The sequence below is a fragment of the Malus domestica genome, chromosome 11 (assembly GCF_042453785.1).
Source record: "Malus domestica chromosome 11, GDT2T_hap1".
NCBI lineage: Eukaryota > Viridiplantae > Streptophyta > Magnoliopsida > Rosales > Rosaceae > Malus > Malus domestica.
In genome coordinates this window covers 6,070,671-6,095,543 of record NC_091671.1, presented here as the reverse complement: position 1 = coordinate 6,095,543, position 24,873 = coordinate 6,070,671, and the positions used below count along the sequence as shown (strand labels likewise).

General features: G+C 41.5%; 1 long non-coding RNA gene across 1 annotated transcript; it reads right to left on the bottom strand.

Moving 5' to 3' along the window:
• Positions 1-13,741: 13,741 nt before the first annotated feature.
• Positions 13,742-15,531, bottom strand: LOC139189280 (uncharacterized). The gene is made up of 3 exons (XR_011573005.1): positions 15,399-15,531; positions 14,722-14,780; positions 13,742-13,896 (listed from the first exon to the last, which is right to left on the bottom strand). It is a non-coding gene; the product is annotated as an uncharacterized lncRNA (long non-coding RNA).
• Between the last annotated feature and the right edge of the window lie 9,342 nt (positions 15,532-24,873).

The window sequence follows — 24,873 nt, the reverse complement described above, 5'->3', positions numbered from 1 at the left end:
CTTGGGTTAGGGTTAGGTTAAGGGCTAAAAGGGTTTGGGTTTTAAAAGGGAAATGAGTTTGGATTTAGGGCTTTCACAAATGAGGCCCAAGGCCTTTTAAACAAATAATAACAATATACTAAAAACAAAATAAAATAAAAGGAGGTTGGGTTGGGTTTCTAGGTAAAGGGGTTTAGGTTGGTTTTTTGTTGGGCTCGGCAGAAAGGCCCAAAGGCCTTGGGTTGGTGGGTCGCCGGATTCAAAGGGAGGAGAAGGCCGGAATTCGGCCGGAAAAATACCCAACTTTAAACAGCCATAACTTTGTCAAAACTCAACGAAATCAAGCGAGACAAAAATGAAAGTTGTAGCCCTTGAAGAGACGAAGAGAATGGTACCTGACACGACATCTAACTCGCCGTGGTTTTTCCGTAAAACGCCTCGAAAGCCGTCGGACTCGCCGGAAACTGGGTAAGATTCAAATGGATATAACTTCTTCAATACTAAACGAAATTAGGTGAAACAAAAATGAAAGTTGTAGTACTCAGCGAGACGAAGAGATTGATACCTTGCACGCCGGTCAACTCGCCGTGGTTTGGCCGGAACCCGAGTTCGTTTTCGTCCTAAAACCTCCAAAAATCACGAATAAAACTCAGTTAAAACCCATTCCAGTAGATTATAGGACGAAAAAGGGAAGGTTTGGAGCTTACCTCACCGGAAAAATATAAAAGTTCACCGGAGTTCCTTTTTCCGGTTTTCCTGGGTTTGCAGCACGGGACAGAGGGAGAGAGAAGAACGAGATGGTGATGGACTTCTTCGCGCGGGAAGATGGGTGCGTGCGTGCGTGCTGCTGCAGTGCAGAGAAGAGGGAGAGAAGAGATATGAGAGAGAGCCGAGAGGGAGAGAGACAGGACAGACAAGAAACAGAAAAGAAGAAGAAAGAAGAAGGGAGTTCACCGGGAGGGTGTGAACAAACCAACTGTATGGAAGAAACTTAGAGAAGAAGATATCGAACACAGAGAAATAGAGAGAGAAAGTAGAGAGGGAAAAATAATCTTGTTATTTCTTTTTTTCCTTATGTTTTTTACAACACTCAACTCTTATAAATACAACACATCTTATTACTACCATTCACAACTCCAATACAATTATGACACATGGCATAGCTATATCCTAACATAGCTATATTCTAACATTCCCCCTCAAGCTTATGCTAGGAAGAACCAAGCATAAGATTGTTACAATGGGAGCTAAATAGAGGAGAACATAAGCCCTTGGTAAAGATGTCAGCATGCTGCTCGGAGGATGCAACAAACTGCAGAACAGTGGAACCTCGTTGAACACGTTCTCGAACAAAATGGCAATCGATTTCAATGTGTTTAGCTTTAGAATGTAAGACCGGATTGGTTGCCAGTGCCATAGCAGAAATATTGTCACAGTGGAGAAGAGGAACTGCGGAACAGGGAAGATGCAAGTCCCTTAGTATTTGTTGTAGCCAAACCACCTCAGCAGTGGTTGTCGCCATAGCACGATACTCAGCCTCGGTAGATGAACGACTAACCGTGTGCTGCTTCTTAGAACTCCAAGACACAGGATTATTACCGAGGAATACTACAAAACCTGTGGTGGATCTCCTATCATTAGGATCCCCAACCCAATCAGCATCCGAATATGCTTTAATATCCATATTTCCTGGTTGAAAACACAAGCCAAGGGTCATGGACCCTCGAAGGTACCGCAAGATGCGTTTAACAGCAATGAAATGACTGTCCAGAGGTGAGTGCATGAATTGACAAACTTGATTGACGGAGTAGGCAATATCCGGTCGTGTAAATGTCAAATATTGGAGAGCACCAACAATGCTGCGATAGAGACCCGGATCATGAAACTGAGGACTACCATGATTCAGCAGCTTCTGATTGGGATGACACGGAGTGATACACGGTTTGCAATCCAGCATGTGTGTCTTAGTAAAAAGATCAGTAACATACTTGGTTTGATGCACCAGGAAACCTGTAGGTCGATAATCAATCTGAAGACCAAGGAAATAGTGTAAAATCCCGAGGTCTTTCATATCAAACTCAGCTGTTAACTGATCTATGACAGCTTGAATTTGAGCATCACAATCACCACTGAGAATTATATCATCCACATATAATAACAGTACAACAATAGACTGACCATTCTGCTTCACATATAATGATGGATCAGCATATGAGGGTTTAAAACCCAAGGTAAGAAGAAACTTGGAAAATCGATCATTCCAAGCTCGAGGAGCTTGTTTAAGACCATAGAGAGACCGGTCCAATTTGCACACAAACTCAGGATGAGCAGGATCAACAAAGCCTTGCGGCTAAGACATATACACCTCTTCATCAAGAAAACCATGAAGAAATGCATTCTTGACATCTAACTGTTTTAATTGCCAACGCTTTGTAGCAGCTAGAGACAACAGAAGTCTCACTGTGGTTGGCTTGACAACAGGACTGAAAGTTTCGTGATAGTCAAGACCGGCTTCTTGGGAAAAACCCTTAGCCACCAACCTGGCCTTGTATCTAGCAACCGAACCATCTGGATTACTTTTGATCTTATATATCCATTTACAGCCAACCAAATTCTTGTTAGGTGGAAGAGGAACTAATCTCCAGGTTTTCTGCTTCACAAGAGCAGCCATTTCATCCTCCATAGCTTGTCTCCACTCAGAGGTCTGAATAGCAACCTTGAAAGACTGTGGCTCAGTTATAGAAGAAGATTGTACCTGAGCAAGAAGAGCCTTCTTTTTGAAGATACCAGATTTCGACCTAGTTTGCATTGGATGTGTATTGATTTGAGGCACTGGAACATGATGCAGTGCTTGAACTTGAAAAGTAGTAACATCAGGATGAATATCAGCATGCTCCACAGACGGTGGAATTGTGGCTTCAGTAGGTACGCAGGGAGAAGAGACAAGATCACCAGGTATGGAGTAAGATGACTGAGTAATAGAAGGAGACGTTGTGGTAGAGGAAGAAGAAGAAGGAAATGGACGACGGGGAAAAGGAATGGAAAGAACAGGTGGATGTTGAAATGTATTTGGGTGAGGTATAATCGACGGTGTCAATGATGGTGAACTAGAAACAGAACCTGGTAAGCTAGGAAATGTATCTTCATCAAAAACAACATGCCTAGAGACAATTAGTTTATGGTCTTGGATAGCATAGCAAATATATCCTTTGTACTGAGATGCATAACCCAAAAATATGCACTGTGTAGTTTTTGGCTCCAGCTTGTTGTGTCTATAGGGTTTTAAAGTAGGGTAACATGCACAACCAAAGACTCTTAAATGATCAAGCCTAGGTGGAGAGTGATATAACTTTTCGAATGGGGAATGCATATGTAAAACAGATGTAGGCATTCGATTGATAAGAAAGGTAGCTGTGGCACAAGCATGAAACCAAAACTGTGAAGGAAGAGAGGCTTTTTGTAGTAAAGTAAGGGCAGTTTCAACTATGTGACGATTTTTTCTCTCAACCAACCCATTTTGTTCAGAAGTATAGGGACAAGACTTTTGATGCAAAATACCCTTGGTTAGAAGAAACTTTTGAAAAAGAGATCCAACAAACTCTCCACCACCATCACTTTGTAAGACTTTGATAGTAACAGAAAATGAATTGTGAATGAAAGCATGAAACTGAATAAAGGTTTCACAAACTGCAGCTTTATTCATGATTGGAAAAATCCATGTATATCTGGTACATTCATCAATGAAAGACACATAGTACCTATAACCATCTATAGACATGATAGGTGCAGGACCCCACACATCGGTGTGAATGACTTCAAATGGTACAGTGGACTTAAATGCTGCTAATGGAAATGGTAATTTGGTAAACTTGCCTTGTAGGCAAGAGGTACATGATTGAGGAACAGAATGACAACTAAAAGAAATATTGGCCTTACTAAGAGCAGACTGAATTACAGAATTGGTGGGATGGCCCAATCTGCAATGCCACAGGGTAGTATTAACTTTCTGGCCAAGATAAGCAGCAGGTTTGAGTTGAGGTTGTTTGAGCAAAGGAAGTGGGTAAACAGCATTGTTAGTCAGTCCTTGGAAGAGAACCTGGTTGGTGACCTTGTCCTGTATACACACAAAAAACTCATCAACAATGCATCGACAATTATTGTCCTTACGTAATTGATGCATGGAAAGTAAATGTTGAGATAATTGAGGAACATGAAGCACTGTTTTTAACTGAAGTTTATGAGAATGAGTAATAAGAGAAGACTGTCCAATATGTGAAATGTGTAAACCTTCACCATTAGCCCCAGTTACAGTTTCAGTGGACGGATATGGGGTAGGAGCTTGTAGACATGATAGATCAGATGTCATATGATTGGTAGCACCAGAATCAAGCAGCCAATACTCTTGCGGAGGGGCAGAAGGGGAGAAATTGGTTCGTGCAGTGAAAGCAACAGGAGATAGAGCTTGTTGTTGTGACATGTTCTGATGCTGCACATACGATGGATTCATTTGTTGAACCGGAACATGAGCTTGAAATTGTTGAGACTGATATTGTGGAACAGGAGCAGGAGCCTGAAACTGGTGAGACGGATACATAGGCTGAGACATGGGCATAGTAGAAGTACCCCTGTCGAAACATGTAGCTGCAGTGTGACTAACCCTATTGCAGATTTGGCACCCACGCTGAAAACAATGGAGTGCAGAGTGTCCCTTTTTATCACAAATTTGACAGACCAACATAGGATTATAAGATTGTGGAGTTGGAAAACTAGATTGTGATTGAGACTGAGCATTGGTTTGAACAGACCCCTGATAACCTAAGTGAAATTTCTTCCTTTTTCCTTTGTACTTGAAATTTTGCCCCCTGAAATTATTATAAGTGCCAGATCCTGCTTGGGACACAAATGCATAAGGACCATGTGGAGCTTGAAGAAAGAGTGACTGAAACTGTGGAAGTTGAGGTAGTTGATGTACCGGAGCCATGTTAGGCATTGGAGCTAGTTGGGGCATTTGAGGAACCTGACAAAATGATGAGCCAGTATCATAGTTACCCGCACTAGATTTGGTACCAGACGACCCTCCAAACTCATGTATGGAACCAGATCTATTAGCATACATTGCAGCCATTAGAGGTTGTTTGAGACTTTCTTCAAGTGTTGATTCTTCTGCCTTCAACTGGGACCTAAGCTCCTGCAGGGACACAAGATTTTCTCTTCCTCGAATAACAGCCTTAATAGTGTTGTATTCAGTCGGTAAGCCTCTGAGAGCAACTATGACAATATCTTCATCAGGAATAGCAACACCCACTGCAGCTAACTGGTCTCTACAATCTTTGATGCGTTGAAGATAAAGATCAATCGATTCAGCCCCTTTCTTAATATTCTGGAGATCAATTTTCATCTGGACAATACTTGTTCTAGTCATTCTCGAGAACCTCTCTTTCAAGTTAAGCCACATTTCCTTGGAGCTTTGACACCCAATGACACTCGATAAGGCAGCAAGAGACAAAGTAGCGGTGATAAAAGTCATCAAGGCTTTATCATGAATCTTCCAAACTTTATAGGCATCAGTGATAATAGCACGATTAATCACAGGGCCATCTTCAGTAGTCATATATTTCTCAGGACAGGGGATAGAGCCATCAAGAAATCCCATAATACCATTACCTTCTAACAGTAAATCGAGTTGAAAATTCCATGTGATATAGTTAGAATCATCTAACTTGACTGTTACTGTATTGCCAACACTTGGTATTAGGGAAGAAATAGGAGACTGTGTAAGAGCTAATTGGGCTGTGGTCACCATGTTTAATCAAGACACAACAATCTCGACACCAATAGAGAAGTAATCAAGTACTAATTTAATCACCACACAACAATCCGTGTGTCAATCAGAAGTAATCAAGAACGAACAATTAACAGAAATCTCCAACTCCAATACAATTCAGAAGAGCAACAAGAAATTCAACAAAATCACCACACGAATCGGAACAAGACGATAAAGAATTCGACCAATACCTTCAGCCAAGACGACGATCAACAACGGCAACTACTGCACAAAGAGCAACCGACTTCGATCAACCCAGGCAAGAAAACTCCAAAAACCTAGGGTTGCAGAAACCAAGATTCACCAGAGACCACAAAACAACGACCAATCGACTTCCGACGAACAAGCGAACACCACCGGAACAAAAACGACGAGACGCGGAAGCACCAAGATCACCAAGCGACGACGTCAGCCATTGCCGGCGATGATACCATGTTAACAAACCAACTGTATGGAAGAAACTTAGAGAAGAAGATATCGAACACAGAGAAATAGAGAGAGAAAGTAGAGAGGGAAAAATAATCTTGTTATTTATTTTTTTCCTTATGTTTTTTACAACACTCAACTCTTATAAATACAACACACCTTATGACTACCATTCACAACTCCAATACAATTATGACACATGGCATAGCTATATCCTAACAGGGGGGACAGAGAGAGAAGAGAGAAGAGTGAAGGGGGTGCTGCCACGTGGCAGCTTGTGGGAAAGAAAGGAATCCATTTTCAGATTGGGTAGATAAAATGGGACAAAATTGATATATTTAAAATGTTTTGGGATAATTACATACATATATCTTTATAAATAGGGGGTGGGTGTTACAGAAGGTACTACTGTAGCTCCGTTTCAGAGAATGAGTTGTTGCTCCTTTCATTGGTTAGTTCTCACTCCATCAAAGTGTTATTGTTGTAATAGCTTTGAGCTTTATATAGAGAAGAAATTAATCACTATATTTCTTTCTCTATTTGTTTCTGTGGTGTGTGAGAGCTATTGGGTGTATTGGGTTATTTGGGTTGTGAGATTGCCAACACTTTGTAGACTCCCATTTGGTTGATAGTGGATTATTGGGTGAGCTCCTACTGCTCCGAGGACGTACTCCAGTTACACTGACTGTTGAGGAACCTCATTAAAATCTTGGTGTCTTTAATATTTTGTTCTTGAATTTCATTTGATATATTTCCTGTGGGTTATCAAGAGTTGGTTCCATAAGGTTTGGTGTTATCCTAGCACAACAATTGGTATCAGAGCACTGGTTGCTCTTGGGTACTGTCTAGTTGCCAAAGATGTCAGACGGGCAAGATGAAAATCCTTTTGGTAGCAGCTCCGGGTTTGCAAGAACTACGGTGCAAAATGCAAAGTTCGAAGTGGAAAAGTTTGATGGAACAAACAACTTCGGGATGTGGCAATGTGAGGTCAAAGATGTGTTGGCTCAACAAGATCTACTTGCCGCTTTGGGAGAGAAGCCGGAAGCTATGTCGAAGCCGGAATGGGAGAAATTAAATTTGTGGGCTTGCTCTTCAATTCGGTTGTGCCTTGCAAAAACTTAGAAGTATTTTCTGATGCGGGAGACATTAGCAAGTGTGTTGTGGCAAAAATTGGAAGACAAGTATATGACAAAGAGTGCAGAGAACCGGCTACACTTGAAGAAAAAACTCTACCGCTTCCAATACAATGAAGGTACAAAAATGATTAGACACCTTGATGCTTTTAATAAGTTGATTGCCGACTTATTAAATTTAGATGAGGATATTAAGGATGAAGATAAGGCCTTAATATTGTTGAATTCATTGCCGGACTCTTATGAGCATTTTGTTACCACTATTATGCATGGTAAAGAAACTGTGAAATTTGAAGATGTGTCAAATGCCTTGATGAATTATGAAATGAGGCATAGAGATAAAAATCATGATAGTACCTCTGAAGCTTTATTTGTTAGAGGTAGATCATCGGAGAGAATATCATCTTCTAGCAGGAAAAAATAACAGTCTCGACCTAGAGGAAACTCTAAAGGTAGAAAAACTTTGGAAATGGATGAATGTGCCTTTTGTCATAATAAGGGCCATTGGAAGAAAGATTGTCCTAGGTTGAAGACCAAAGGCAAAGAAAGTTCTGAAGCTAATGTTGCTGAGGTTGAAACTGATTTTTCTGATTTTTCTTTAACCACTTCCTCATCATTTGATTGTGCTACTAAGTGGGTGTTGGATACGGGTTGTACTCATCATATGACTCCTCATAAGGATTGGTTTTCAAGCTTGAAAGAGTTTGATGGTGGCGTTGTGTTCATGGGAGATGACAATCCTTGCACAACAAAAGGGATTGGTACAGTTCGTTTGAAATTGCATGATGGCATGGTTAAAGAGTTGACAGGTGTTCGGTATGTACCGAATTTGAAGAAAAATCTTATTTCTTTGGGTACTTTAAAATCCAAGGGCTTCAGGTTTCATTCAGATTGACAGACATTGAAAGTTACTTATGGTGCACTTGTTGTGATGAAAGCTCATCGATGTGGCCATTTGTATCTATTGCAAGGAAGCACTGTGACAGGTGAAGCATCTGTAGTCTCAGAAAATATGGACACATCCGATTCTGATACTACTAGACTGTGGCATATGAGATTAGGCCATGCCGGTGAGAAAGCTCTACAAGGGCTTGTGAAACGAGGTATTCTAAAAGGTGCCACGACTTGTAAGCTTGATTTCTGGGAGCATTGTGTCTTGGGGAAGCAAACTAGAGTGAAGTTTGGTACTGTTGTACATCAGACGAAGGGCATTCTTGATTATGTGCATTCGGATGTTTGGGGTCCTACAAAGACTCCCTCTTTGAGTGGTAGACATTGGTTCGTGACCTTTGTTGATGATTATTCAAGAAGGTCTTGGGTCTACACTATGAAGCACAAGAGTGAGGTGTTGAGCATTTTCTTGGGTTGGAAGAAAATGGTTGAAAACCAGACTGGGAGAAAGATTAAAATTTTGAGATCAGATAATGGTGGTGAATACACATCCGATCCTTTCTTTAAAGTTTGCAAAGAGGAAGGAATTGTGAGACATTTGAGTGTTCGGGGAACTCCACAACAAAATGGAGTTGCAGAAAGATTAAATCAAACCTTACTTGAGAAGGTTAGATGTATGTTGTCTCAGTCGGGTTTAAGCAAGTCATTTTGGGCAGAGGCAGTTAATTATGCATGTCACATCATCAACCGATTACCCTCAGCTGCTGTTCAGGGTAAGACACCAATGGAGGTATGGACTGGAAAACCTTCTTCTGATTATGACTATATCTGTATTTTTGGTTCACCTGCTTATTTTCATGTGACTGAAAATAAACTTGATCCTAGAGCCAAAAAGGCTATCTTTCTTGGTTTTAGTAGTGGTGTCAAATGTTACAGGTTGTGGTGCCCAGAGATGAAAAAACTTGTAATCAGCAGAGATGTGACATTTGATGAAAAAAGTATGTACAAAGTCTCTGAGAAGAATGTGAAAGATGTCCAACAGGTGGAGCTTGAGAAAGTTGCCTCTGGTACTTCAAATCCTATTTCCGCTGATGTCGAAGCCACTACAAGTGAAGAAGTTGGAGACCATGAGGATGTTGAAGAAGTTGAACTTGAAGATTCTATTCAAGTTGAAAAGGAAGTTTCATCTCAAGAGTCTATTGCCAAGAACAGAGGAAAGAGACAAATTACCAAGCCAGCTCAGTATAATGACTATGTTTCTTTTGCTCTTCCTATTATCACTGGTGAGATTCCATCCAATTTTGAGGAAGCTATTGAGAGTGAAGAAAATGAGAGGTGGTGCAATGCCATGGGTGATGAGATGAATTCTCTCTTGAAGAACAAGACTTGGGAGTTAGCTAAATTGCCTAAGGGCAAGAAAGCTATCGGTTGCAAATTGGTGTATGCCAAGAAGGAAGATGTTGATGAGAAAAGCAATGTGAGATTCAAAGCAAGATTAGTTGCTAAAGGGTATGCACAAAAGGAGGGCATTGACTACAATGAAATATTTTCTTCGGTTGTGAAGCACTCCTCAATTCGTATTATGTTAGCTCTTGTTGCACAATATGATCTTGAGCTTGTTCAACTCGATGTGAAGACGGCGTTCCTACATGGTGATTTGAATGAAGAGATCTATATGTGTCAACCGGATGGGTATATAGTGAAAGGGAAGGAAAATTTGTTTTGCAAATTGAAGAAATCGTTTTATGGCTTGAAGCAATCTCCAAGGCAATGGTATTTGAGGTTTGATAAATTTATGAGAGGCCAAAATTATTCTAGAAGTCAATATGATCATTGTGTGTACTTCAAGAAGTTGCAAGATGGGTCTTTCATTTATTTATTGATATATGTTGATGATATGTTGATTGCCTCAAAGAATGTTGAAGAGATTGAGAAATTGAAGAAACAAATGAAGAATGAGTTTGAGATGAAGGATCTTGGTGAAGCAAAGAAGATCCTTGGCATGGAGATCACTAGAGATAAAGAGAAGGGTTTGGTCAGTTTGAATCAAAGACAATACCTTGAGAAGTTGATTTGGAAGTTTGGAGTTCATGATTCAACCAAACCGGTTAGTACCCCTTTGGCTCCTCATTTTAAATTAAGTTCTCTACAGTGTCCTAAAACTGATAAAGAGAAGCTGCAAATGAAAAATATACCATATGCAAATTTGGTTGGTAGTTTAATGTATGCAATGGTATGCTCTAGACCGGATATTGCTCATGCAGTTGGCATGGTGAGTCAATATATGCATAATCCAGGTAAAGAGCATTGGCAAGCAGCTAAGTGGATATTGAGATATCTCCATGGTACTCGAGATGTTGGTTTATGCTTTGAGAGGGATGACTCTGGTATTGGTCATTTTGCAGTTGGTTATGTTGATTCAGATTATGCAGGTGATCTGGATGGAAGGAAGTCTACTACAGGCTATGTGTTTACTATGGCTAAAGGGCCAGTTTGTTGGAGGTCCATTTTGCAGTCGTCTGTTGCCTTGTCTACTACAGAGGCTGAATATATGGCATTTGCTGAAGCTATAAAGGAGGCCATTTGGATACATGGGCTGATTAGAGATTTGGGGGTTGATCAGAAGCAGGTGGAGGTACATTGTGATAGTCAGAGTGCCATTTATTTGGCTAAGTATCAGGTTCATCATGCGAGGACCAAGCACATAGATGTGCGTTATCATTTTGTTCGTGAAATTGTTGGTGAAGGGGAAATCATTCTCCAGAAGATTCCAACTAAAGACAACCCTGCTGATATGTTGACTAAGGTTGTTGGTGTAGCCAAGTTTGTTCATTGCTTGAACTTGGCTTACATTTTGCCTATATAAAGAAGGCGTTGAGCAGTAGGAGTTTTTGGAGCATTAGACTCGGCATGAGTTGTTCTCTTGCTAGTGTTTGGGAGTAACTTTTGTGTTGATTGTGTTTGTTGGCTTATCATGGCGTTTTCAGAACTTGGCCAAGGTGGAGATTGTTGAATTAGTGGCCAAGTGGCCAACTTTTGATTAAACAAATCAAAAAGAAAAAAAAAGACAACTTGATTATGTCCCTTCCATGTTTTTGGGAGGAAAACATGGAACCTTGTCTAAAGTCCTTTTGTTTTTTCTTTGGCTCATGTGAAAAGCCACGAGAAGGCTAGGTTATGAATAAGGGCAGCTGCTGCCCTTTTGTTTTAAGTGAGCAGAAAAACAGAGAGCAGCAGAGAAGAAAAGGGAGAGAAAGAAGGTACTGTAATGTAATGCCAATGAGTTCGTGTGCTTAACCAATCAATTACACGTTCATCATTATAAAGAATTTACTCAGGAATTAACTCAATAACAAGAAATCAAAGAAACATCTTATATTATATAAACTACGAAAGAAATTACAATCTCTAGCCATCGAAATTAGACAGCCGCAGCCGTAGTCACAATTACATCTTATATATAAACACCTTTAGATAGACTTAAAAAGAAATTACAATCTCTCGCCGTCGAAGTTTGACAGAACGTCTCCTCTACTGATCACTGAACACAATTGCCCATCCACAAACAATCGTTCCAACACGTCATCCCATCCAACGGCAAAGGCACTTGAGTTTCGTCAATCTGAGGCAGCTTCTCTTGTGACCATGCAGATCCACAGTCTAATGGTGCGAACAAATCGTCGAGGTCAAAAAACATTTCTTCACCGCTCTCAATAAGAAAGTCTTCATCCTTCAAAAGCGACTCACCACCTTCGCCGACCAAGCTTCTCGAGACATAATCATGATCAGAAAAACTTGCAGGCATCGTACTACCGTCAATGTTGCTTCTGCACTGCTGATCATGATCAATAGCGTCACTAATCATCTTGTAATTGCTTTCATCGAAGGGCAGGACAGGAGCACTGCTAGTACCAGGGCAGTTTTGTAGTTCCTCAATGGTATGGGTGATCACGCTAGTAGTATTTTGCGAACCCACTTTGTTTCTTGCCTTTGTTTTTGCTGGCTTCTCTTTGACTTCTTTTCTTGCTCTCTTTTTCGCCGGCTTCTCCATGACTTCTTTCCTTGCTCTCTTTTTTGCCGGCTGCTTGTTCACTTGTTGGGTTGAATTCGAACAATTCTTCTTGTTTCCGCTTCTAGAATTCTTTTTAAGTCGGCAGAGAACTACCTTCCCAATTTCGTGATCGGAGTCATCAGCGCAACCAAACACACTAGGAAGAATGCTGTACTCTTCCAAGAGCCAGTCACCGTCATGCTCACACCCTTCTTTCTCATACCGCAAATTCCTCTTTTTCCCAATAGCTTTTTCATTCTCCAAATCCTTAACCGGCTTTGAATTGGATTCGCTCCACGTACCTCCGGCGTCAATTTCACGTTTGATGCGCGCCTGGCTTCTAGCCGTGAGTTGGCAGAAGAAGTACAAATCTTGATCTTCAAGTCCCGGTCCGCCGAAATTCTCCCAAACCACCCACGGTGGAGTCTTGCCGAAGAGGTCGAACTCGTATATTAAATTCTCGCAGTAGTCTCTGTGGAGGACTCTGTTGTAAAGGAAGAAACTGATCAATTCCTGATCGGTCGGATGAAACCGAAAACCCAGCGGCATTCCGTTAGAACCCAGCAGCTGATTTTCATAAAAACCCAGCGGCACAATACCACCATAACCCTCCTTCTCCATTGTCAAGACCTCGTTAGGGTTTCTCTCAGTTGTTTCGGACACTATGTTGGTGCGAAATCGTATGAGATCTTTCCTTACCGGGGTAGGTGATTATATACTTTTTCTCCCCAAGTCTCTGCCGTTTGATTAAATCTCATCTACGGCTGGGCGAGTTTCACGTAAGTAGCCGTTGGGTGTGCAAAAGATTCTGAAATATCCTACAGTGGATAGGAAAAGTATATACATTTTGTCCCGGTTTGTTCGGAGCACCGCCGCTGTGCCGCCACTGGAAGTCGGAAACCGTGTTGGATAAAATCACTGTTTGTGTGTTTCAACTTTGAACTCGGAAGAGCCTACGCGTGAGTACTTATAAGTGTTCTGGGCAATCCTGACCCGTTGGATCTAATCCCATCCCACGGTGGATGAGTGTGTTTTAATTATCCCAACGGAATATACAAAAGGGTAAAAGGAAATTTCAATGTTGGAAGTTATATTTTAGTGCAATAGCCAAATTTGTTGTGTCGCCAATAATTTTTAAAGGAAATTTTATTTAAACTCATTTAATCTTTTTTTACATCCAACTTAAATTCAATATTGGAAATTAATAATAAAACTCAAATTTATCAATAAACTCAAACACTATAATTAAACCTTACGATCACTCTTTGTTCTTAAAGTATAATCCTCCAGTTGGAATGCTGCCTGTGGCAGCAGGTAGAGATCCACTTTGTTAACGAGTTTGTTGTCTAATGCCCAGTTAAAAGCAGGTTGATCATATGCTTTTTTCTCTCTGGACCATAGTTGACACACCCCGTCCCGAAGGAGGGCGTGCTGGCCGTCACGTGAGAGTGACATAACCATTTACACAGTTCGGAAGCTTTAAAAAATTACAATTACTAAGATGACCCACCCGAGGGTGAGTCTTACTTTTGTGAATTCTGTCAGAACACCGTTGGATTCCTCGTGGCCACCAAAGCTCTGCTATCTAGGACCTGGAGGGGCGCAAAACAAAATTGAGTGGGTCAGTAAAACAAAGTTTTTCGAAAACATTTCATTTAAAACATTTCTAACCTCTCGCTAAAACATGTATACTTTCCCAGAAAAGTAGTATATAAACATATATATATATATATATATATATATATATCATCAAAAGCTCAAATCACAATCCTTCAACGCTTTTCAAAAAAATATGCCATGCCAAGTGTCAAAAACATAATCAGAATGCATCCATATCAATCAGGTGAATAATAAGTCAACCGGAGACCCTATAATGGTCATGTACGGTTGATTCTAAAGCTCATCATCCAAACTAACCGGAGTCACCTCGGTGACCTGTACGGTCTAACTCTGCACGTCACTCGGAACTACATAAGGTAGTCTGTACGATGACAGGTGTATAAATACGCTCTAGTGCTTCTCACATCAATCATCAGCGTGCATATCTAAGGTCACCCACCAGTCGGAACCCCTCTAATGGTCTGTACGACTGGCATGTCGGAACCCTCACATGGTATGTACGACATCCACCTACTTGGATCCAAGGCGAGCGTGCGGTGTGGTGAATAATATAAGCACTAACACCTAGGGTGCAGGTTATGAGCTTTCGATGCAATTCACATAAATAAATCGTATGAATAATGTAAAGACTCACCTGTGCGTCCACCGCGTCAATTCACATATATATGCATCAATTATCAAATTCAAATATCTCAACAATTGTATGCATGGCAATTTAAATCATATTTTCATATAAACACATTTTCTGGGAAAAACAGTAATATATAGGTAATACGAAAACAAAATTGCCCACTCACCTGGAGTTCGCCCAATAACTCCCTAGCACCGTACATCAAGGCGTCATGACGATCAGTGCCTAGAACAATAATCAAATCCAATCTCAGGAATCCTGCCGATCGAATACATAACTTATATAAGACACGTCACTAGGTAGTTCGATCCGAATGATCTGCAACTCAGATTTCAAATCCGTAACTTCCAGATGTCTACAATATACCTCTAGGACAATATCCTAAAATTTCATTACCATCCAACGGTCGGATCTCCGTCAATTTCCAAAACTAAGTGACGGTTAACATTCTATTTTATGAACTTACAACTTCAATTCCGGAAGATCCGTAAATCGGATTCCCAATACGTAAGTTCCTATAATCCTCAAATATTACGTATTACAACGTATCAAAGTTTGGTGACGATCCAACGGTCGGATCGTCAATTCACATTTTCACCTAACCACGAATCGTAACCAACTTAGGTTCAATTATTTAATTTATGTCCATCAATTATCAAAATTGAACCTAGAACCTTAAACACATGCTAAGAATGACATTGGCGGGCCATTGGCCACGTGACGCCGCACGGGCCACCGCGAGTGGCGGTTGGCCGCCCCGGCTCTCCGGAAAATTCAACTATTTCCAAAAATTACCAAAATTTGCAGATTTGAAGATCTCAATGAGTAGAACAACTTTCATACCTGTGGCCAAGGCCAATTTGGCTTGGAAGTGCTTCAATTTCACCAAAACCGTAAAGAACCCTAGAATTGGGTGTTTCCAATTCGACCTTCAAACTTGTTCCAACGCCTCTACTACCTCTTGGGATTTGCTCTAGGTCCTAAAGGAAAATGGTGTTAGTAATTGAAAGAAAACATTTCAAAATTTGAAGAATTTAAACAAAAAAGTCGCAGCACCCGTAGGGGTGTTCTTCGCGAAATCATCATGAAATTCATTGATTCTTAGGGTGAAACGTGAAGAGGGAAGGCCTAGATGTTGATTGGGAGTGGTACCTTGATTCAATTCGTCGGAAAATTGGACGAAAACGGCGAGAACCCGCCGATTTGAGGGCACGGGTTGCGCGGGCCGCACGGGTCAAGAACGACCCGTTCCCCCTGTTCCCCCGTTCACCACTCTCCCTCCTTTCTCTCCTTTCCTTCCTCTGGTTGGTCAGCTTCTCCCTCTCTCTTCTTCTGATTCGCCTCTCCTCCTTCTTCTCCGATTGGGCAGTTTTGCCCAATCTCTCTTTCTTTCTGTTTTCTTTTTCTTCTTTTTCTAACGCACACACCCACACCAGAAACCTTAATTCATTTATATTTATTTATTTTTGTTTTTCCTTACATCCAAGCCATCCATTTATTCTTCAGTAAATCTGGGCCATCCAATTTTTAATAATAAAATTTATAAAATGCCCAAACTTCAAACTTTAAAATCTTTTTCGTTATAACTTCAATAACGAACCGTCTGCACCCACGCGTCCGTAACGACGAGTATTACGAGGATATGTCAAGAAAACAAATCTTAGATGGCACGACATGATGATTAACCTTGAATAATGCACGTACCTCAAAGGGCATTTTTGTAAAATCCTTTATTAAAACTTTAAAAATTCTTAAAATCAGGGACGGGCTGTCACAATAGTTGATCTTTAGGCCATCTCCAACCGATGGCTGGCCAGATGGCTCATTTTAGCCCTCTGGCCCTCCAAGATTCTTCAAGATATTAATATTTTAATGAACCGTACATGACCATATTTGCCTCCGTCTCCAACCGAGGGCCAGAGGGCCAGAGGGCTCGTTTTAAGCATGTCACAAAAAACCGTCTCCAACCGAGAGCCAAAGGGCCATAGGGCTAAACATAATTTATTATTTAAAAACTACAACTTTAATGTTGTATAATGGCTTAGGAAGTTATAGAAAAAAAATAGAATTTAAAAAAAATATGAAACAAATTTTGTGAAATAGAAGTTATAGGAAAAAATGGAATTTAAAAAAATATGAAATAAATTTTGTGAAATAGAAGTTATAGGAAAAAATGAAACAAATTTTGTGAAATAGAAGTTATAGGAAAAAATGGAATTTAAAAAAAATATGAAATAAATTTTGTGAAATAGAAGTTATAGGGAAAAAATGGAATATGAAACAAATTTTGTGAAATAGAAGTTATAGGAAAAAAATGGAATTTTAAAAAAATATGAACCAAATTTTGTAAAATATAAGTTATAGAAAAAAAGTTATAGAAAGTTATAGAAAAAAAAGGTTTAAATTCAAAAAAACAAAAAAGAAATTTGAATACAACGGCTAATGACTGGCTAGCCGTTGGAATTCAAATTAGTGTCGGTTTTAACCGACACTATTCAAACTGATATTACACTAACATTGCTATTAGTGTCGGTTATAACCAACACTAATAATATAGTATATATTATTTTTGTCGGCTATAACCGACAGAAATAACAGAGCATTAAAAAAATGGCCAGCCCCGGGCTGGCTGGCTGGCTGCATGCAGCCAGCCCTCCAGCCCTCTCCGATTCCGTGGGGCCCTCCCAAATTCCAGAGCCCTCTGGCCTAGCCCTCGGTTGGAGACAATTTTCGAGCTATTTTCGGCCCTCTGGCCCTCTGGACCCTTCGGTTGGAAATGGCCTTAAGTTCCTCGATCCACTTCTTAATAACCATCTTTAAGTTCCTGCAGGTAACAATTGAATTATCAGCTTTTGTGTTGTGGAAAACCATGCAAAGAACTTAGGTCTAAACACATCAAATTTAGCTTCTAAAAATCATAAATCCACATATTGAATTGGGTTTATGGGGGGTATATTAGGTATTAAATTTGAGTTTAAAGAGATATTAATAGTTTAGTTAAAAATCAAATGGGTGTAAAGAGTAAGTTAGGTGTAGAAATAGGTTAGATGAGTTTAAATAAAATTTCTCAAATTTTAATTAATGGACCAAACTACAATTTAGGAGTGGAAAAAAATATAGAAAATTATCGGACCAACCAAAGCCGTACCAAAATATTGAAAAAGGACCAAACTGAAAGTACAGAAAAATTCGGTACCTAAACCCGAACAGATACCGAAATTTTTAGTACATGATTCAATATGAAATATTAGTTTTTTTCGGTAAGACCTTAAACCAAAATACAACAACAACAACAACAAAGCCTTTTCCCACTAAGTGGGGTCGGCTATATGAATCCTAGAACGCCATTGCGCTCGGTTTTGTGTCATGTCCTCCGTTAGATCCAAGTACTCTAAGTCTTTTCTTAGAGTCTCTTCCAAAGTTTTCCTAGGTCTTCCTCTACCCCTTCGGCCCTGAACCTCTGTCCCGTAGTCACATCTTCGAACCGGAGCGTCAGTCGGCCTTCTTTGCACATGTCCAAATCACCGGAGCCAATTTTCTCTCATCTTTCCTACAATTTCGGCTACTCCTACTTTACCTCGGATATCCTCATTCCCAATCTTATCCTTTCTCGTGTGCCCACACATCCCATGAAGCATCCTCATCTCCGCTACACCCATTTTGTGTACGTGTTGATGCTTCACCACCCAACATTCTGTGCCATACAACATCGCTGGCCTTATTGCCGTCCTATAAAATTTTCCTTTGAGCTTCAGTGGCCTACGACGGTCACACAACACGCCGGATGCACTCTTTCCATCCAGCTCGTATTCTATGGTTGAGATCTCCATCTAATTCTCCGTTCTCTTGCAAGATAGATCCTAGGTAGCGAAAACGGTCGCTTTTTGTGATCTTCGCTAGATTGCTCCGGTCATTAGTGTGGATAAGTATATAAATGGATAGAGATAGAAAAGCAAACACAAGATGTACGTGGTTCACCCAGATTGGCTACGTCCACGGAATAGAAGAGTTCTCATTAATTGTGAAGGGTTTACACAAGTACATAGGTTCAAGCTCTCCTTTAGTGATTACAAGTGAATGATTTAGTACAAATGACATTAGGAAATATTGTGGGAGAATGATCTCGTAATCACGAAACTTCTAAGTATCGGAGTGTGGTGTCGTCTTGACTTGCCTTATCTGTCTCATAGGTAGATGTGGCATCTTCTCTGGAAGTACTCTTCCTCCATCCAAGGGTGGTATCTTTAACTGGTGGAGATGCACAAGGTAATGTATCAATTTCACTTGAAGCTTACTTGTAGTTTCAGGCTTGGTCAAGCGCGATACAAACCATGTAGAAGGAGTCCCCCAAGTCGCCGAGCTAGGGGGTCTGCTGAAAGAGGTGACAGACAAGGTAAGCAATCAGAGCTCCGACTGATTGTTCACCTTCTCCCCATCTTGCAGCAGCATGAAGGATAAAGAGAAGAAAAATGAGAAGAGATGATATGAGATACTTTTGCTTTTGAAGAAGTAACTTTCCACAGGCTTATTCTTGAACTGAGCTGGAGGGTTTTCTGGTTTCCTCCAGAGTATAAGGCCGACTGAAGAATTTGAGGGTCAAAACAAGTCCATCAAATCTAGAGTACGTTCCACCCTGCTGATATGGGATACTTTTGCTTTTGACAGAGTAATGGATGTATCGGCACGTGTGCTGTTACGCTTGTCTCCACATGCTTCCTTGTATCCTTCGCACTTGCCCTATCTGTTCCTCAAGCAGATGCGGAATCTTCCCTGGGAACATAAGATGTTGAAGATGAGTACTCGAGAGCAATGTCAGGTAAGTAATCAGGTAAGGGGTTCCAGGCAGTCAGTTCCTGGCTGGAAGCTTGATTCCAAGTGCTGACTGATTGCTCTCTTTCTCCTTGTCTTGCAGGTAAAAACAAGGCCAAAAGAAAAGACAGGGAAAAAGCATGATATGGGATACTCTTGCTTTTAACCCTGATGATATGAGATATTCTTGTTCTAGTATAGCTTGTTTGCAGAGGTATTATCGGGGGGAAAGAAAGCTGAATATTTCGAAAGGCTTCGTTGGGAGTGCCCTCTCAGATATGATGAAGGGTTGAGCATTTTTGCAAGTCTGCCTGTCCGTTGGGGATGGAGGTCGACATATATAGGAGTCTCCCTAACAACAAGTAGTAATGCTATTCCTTTACCCTGCTTGGTCATAGCACGGTAGTGGGAGCTGCCAGTTTCACATGTTTTAACTCTGTCAGAGCACTTTGAAAAAGTGGTCTGTGGTATCTGGCTCTCGAGATTCGGAGAACGATGCCTCTTCGATTTTTGAGAAAGCAATCATGCTGGGGGTCTGACTCTCGAGATTCGGGGAGCAGTGTCTCTTCGATTTTTGAGGAAGTAATCATGTTGGGAGTCTGGCTCTCGAGATTCGGAGGGCGGTGCCTCTTCGATTTTGGAGCAAGCAAACTTGTTGGGAGTGTTGTCTCGAATGTGAGTAAAGGTTGGGCATGTTTGCTAGTCTACCTTGCCACGAAGCACAAAGGTAGTGGGAGCTGAGCTGCAAGCTTCACGTGCTCAACTTTGGCAGAGAACTTTGGCAAAGTTATCTGTGGTATCCATGAGCTATTGTTGCGTGTGGGAAGTGGGTGATTGAACAGTAAGATTCATGTGCTTTCTACTTCACCAGAAGTCTTCGACAGAATGCCCATAATTTCTGCAAAGCTGAGTGTGCGTGTGACAGGTGCTGACAAGGCTAGAAAAGTAGGTGCCTCTTCGAATTCTGAGATCGGCCCTCGTGGTCTCTGAGCAGCCCAGCTTTTGAGAAAGCGAGCGCCTCTTCGATTGATTCGGAGAACGATGCCTCATCGATTTTTGAGAAAGCAATCATGCTGGGGGTCTGGCTCTCGAGATTCGGGGAGCAGTGTCTCTTCGATTTTTGAGAAAGTAATCATGTTGGGAGTCTGGCTCTCGAGATTCGGAGGGCGGTGCCTCTTCGATTTTGGAGCAAACAATCTTGTTGGGAGTGTTTTCTCGAATGTGAGTAAAGGTTGGGCATGTTTGTTAGTCTACCTTGCCACGAAGCACAGAGGTTGACACACAGGGACTTTCCAATTATCCAGCAATGGTACTGTTCCTTTACCCTCTCTTCGATTTTTAAGAAAGTAGTCATGTTGGGAGTCTGGCTCTTGAGATTCGGAGGACGGTGCCTCTTCGATTTTGGAGCAAGCAATCTTATTGGGAGTGTTTTCTCGAATGTGAGTAAAGGTTGGACATGTTTGCTAGTCTACCTTGCCACGAAGCACAGAGGTTGACACACAGGGACTTTCCAATTATCCAGCAGTGGTACTGTTCCTTTACCCTTGTGGGTAATAATATGGTAGCTAGACCTTCAAAATTTATGGGTCTAAACTTTGTTAGTGCTGTTTCTTTGCTATTCTTTTACCCTTCTTGGTCAGAGCGATGTAGTGGGAGCTGCAAGCTTCACGTGCTCAACTTTGGCAGAGAACTTTGGCAAAGTTATCTGTGGTACCCATGAGCTATTGTTGCGTGTGGGAAGTGGGTGATTGAACAGTAAGATTCATGTGTTTTCTACTTCCCCAGAAGTCTTTGACAGAATGCCCATAATTTCCGCAAAGCTGAGTGTGCGTGTGACAGGTGCTGACAAGGCTGGAAAAGTAGGTGCCTCTTCGATTTCTGAGATCGGCCCTCGTGGTCTCTGGGGAGCCCAGCTTTTGAGAAAGCGAGCGCCTCTTCGATTTCTGAGATCGGCCTTCGTGGTCTTTGAGCAGCCCAACTTTTGAGAAAGCAAACGCCTCTTCGATTTCTGAGATCAACCCTCGTGATCTCTAAGCAGCCCAGCTTTTGAGAAAGCAAACGCCTCTTCGATTTCTGAAGCTCCGTCGAGTGCCTATTTTTATAGGGGCTGGCATTAAGTTCCAAAGCACACTTGAATCTCCACCAGTAGAAGCTTCATTCTTGCACTTCTAAGATCTTGATTTGTCCGACCTCTTCTCTCTTCAACACCTTTGAAAATGTCTGGCCCCTCCGACCGTCGTTTTGACTTGAACCTTGTTGAAGAGGCAGCCCCGCCTTCTCCAGACAACATATGGCGCCCATCCTTCGTCTCCCCTACTGGTCCTCTTACCGTTGGGGATTCCGTGATGAAGAATGATATGACCGCTGCGGTGGTGGCCAGGAACCTTCTCACTCCCAAAGATAACAGACTACTTTCCAAACGGTCTGATGAGTTAGCTGTTAAGGATTCGCTGGCTCTCAGTGTTCAGTGTGCAGGTTCTGTGTCTAATATGGCCCAACGCCTATTTGCTCGAACCCGCCAAGTTGAATCATTGGCGGCTGAAGTGATGAGTCTCAAACAGGAGATTAGGGGGCTCAAGCATGAGAATAAACAGTTGCACCGGCTCGCACATGACTATGCTACAAACATGAAGAGGAAGCTTGACCAGATGAAGGAAACTGATGGTCAGGTTTTACTTGATCATCAGAGATTTGTGGGTTTGTTCCAAAGGCATTTATTGCCTTCGTCTTCTGGGGTTGTACCGCGTAATGAAGCTCCAAATGATCAACCTCTGATGCCTCCTCCTTCTAGGGTTCTGTCTAGTACTGAGGCTCCAAATGATCCCCCTCCGGTGCCTTCTCTTTCTGGGGCTCTACCGACTGCTGAGACTTCTCCTAAGCAACCTTTGTGAAGGCTCCCTCTTGTGTGTTTATTTTGACTCATATATATGTACATATTTGTAGCTTATCGGGGATATCAATAAATAAGTTTTCCTTCATTTCAACGTATTGTGTTAAATACACCAAAGCCTTCTTCGCTAAGTTCTTTGAATTTTCTTTTGTTGAAGCTTGTATGTTGAAGCTTTCTGAGTGGAGCATGTAGGTTGGGGTAGTGTTCCCTTAATTTCCCGAGTGAGGAAAACTTCTCGGTTGGAGACTTGGAAAATCCAAGTCACTGAGTGGGATCGGCTATATGAATCTTAGAACGCCATTGTGCTCGATCCTGTGTCATGTCCTTCGTTAGATCCAAGTACTCTAAGTCTTTTCTTAGAGTCTCTTCCAAAGTTTTCCTAGGTCTTCCTCTACCCCTTCGACCCTGAACCTCTGTCCCATAGTCGCATCTTCTAATCGGAGCGTCAGTAGGCCTTCTTTGCACATGTCCAAACCACCGTAACCGATTTTCTCTCATCTTTCCTTCAATTTCGGCTACTCCTACTTTACCGCGGATATCCTCATTCCTAATCTTATCATTTCTCGTGTGCCCACACATCCAACGAAGCATCCTCATCTCCGCTACACCCATTTTGTGTACGTGTTGATGTTTCACCGCCCAACATTCTGTGCCATACAGCATCGCCGGCCTTATTGCCGTCCTATAAAATTTTCCCTTGAGCTTCAGTGGCATACGGCGGTCACACAACACGCCAGATGCACTCTTCCACTTCATCCATCCAGCTTGTATTCTATGGTTGAGATCTCCATCTAATTCTCCGTTCTTTTGCAAGATAGATCCTAGGTAACGAAAACGGTCGCTCTTTGGTATTTCTTGATCTCCGATCCTCACCCCTAACTCGTTTTGGCCTCCATTTGCACTGAACTTGCACTCCATATATTCTGTCTTTGATCGGCTTAGGCGAAGACCTTTAGATTCCAACACTTCTCTCCAAAGGTTAAGCTTTGCATTTACCCCTTCCTGAGTTTCATCTATCAACACTATATCGTCTGCGAAAAGCATACACCAAGGAATATCATCTTGAATATGTCCTGTTAACTCATCCATTACCAACGCAAAAAGGTAAGGACTTAAGGATGAGCCTTGATGTAATCCTACAGTTATGGGAAAGCTTTCGGTTTGTCCTTCATGAGTTCTTACGGCAGTCTTTGCTCCTTCATACATATCCTTTATAGCTTGGATATATGCTACTCGTACTCCTTTCTTCTCTAAAATCCTCCAAAGAATGTCTCTTGGGACCCTATCATACGCTTTTTCCAAATCTATAAAGACCATGTGTAAATCATTTTTCCCATCTCTATATCTTTCCATCAATCTTCGTAAGAGATAGATTGCCTCCATGGTTGAGCGCCCTGGCATGAACCCGAATTGGTTGTCCGAAACCCGTGTCTCTTGCCTCAATCTATGCTCAATGACTCTCTCCCAGAGCTTCATTGTATGACTCATTAGCTTAATACCCCTATAGTTCATGCAATTTTGTACGTCGCCCTTATTCTTGTAGATAGGCACCAAAGTGCTCGTTCGCCACTCATTTGGCATCTTCTTCGTTTTCAAAATCCTATTGAAAAGGTCAGTGAGCCATGTTATACCTGTCTCTCCCAAAAGTTTCCACACTTCGATTGGTATATCGTCTGGGCCTATTGCTTTTTTATGCTTCATCTTCTTCAAAGCTACAACCACTTCTTCCTTCCGGATTCGACGATAAAAAGAGTAGTTTCTACACTCTTCTGAGTTACTCAACTCCCCTAAAGAAGCACTCATTTCATGTCCTTCATTGAAAAGATTATGAAAATAACCTCTCCATCTGTCTTTAACCGCGTTCTCTGTAGCAAGAACCTTTCCATCCTCATCCTTGATGCACCTCACTTGGTTTAGGTCCCTTGTCTTCTTTTCCCTTGCTCTAGATAGTTTATAGATATCCAACTCTCCTTCTTTGGTATCTAGTCGTTTATACATATCGTCGTAAGCCGCTAACTTAGCTTCTCTGACAGCTTTCTTCGCCTCTTGCTTCGCTTTTCTATACCTTTCACCATTTTCATCGGTCCTCTCCTTGTATAAGGCTTTACAACATTCCTTCTTAGCCTTCACCTTTGTTTGTACCTCCTCATTCCACCACCAAGATTCCTTTTGGTGTGGGGCAAAGCCCTTGGACTCTCCTAATACCTCTTTTGCTACTTTTCGGATACAACTAGCCATGGAATCCCACATTTGGCTAGCTTCCCCCTCTCTATCCCACACACATTGGGTGATTACCTTCTCTTTGAAAATGGCTTGTTTTTCTTCTTTTAGATTCCACCATCTAGTCCTTGGGCACTTCCAAGTCTTGTTCTTTTGTCTTACTCTTTTGATATGTACATCCATCACCAACAAGCGATGTTGATTAGCCACGCTCTCTCCTGGTATAACTTTGCAATCCTTACAAGTTATACGATCCCCTTTCCTCATTAGAAGAAAATCTATTTGTGTTTTTGACGACCCACTCTTGTAGGTGATCACATGTTCTTCTCTCTTCTTAAAGAAGGTGTTGGCTAAGAAGAGATCATATGCCATTGCAAAATCCAAGATAGCTTCCCCATC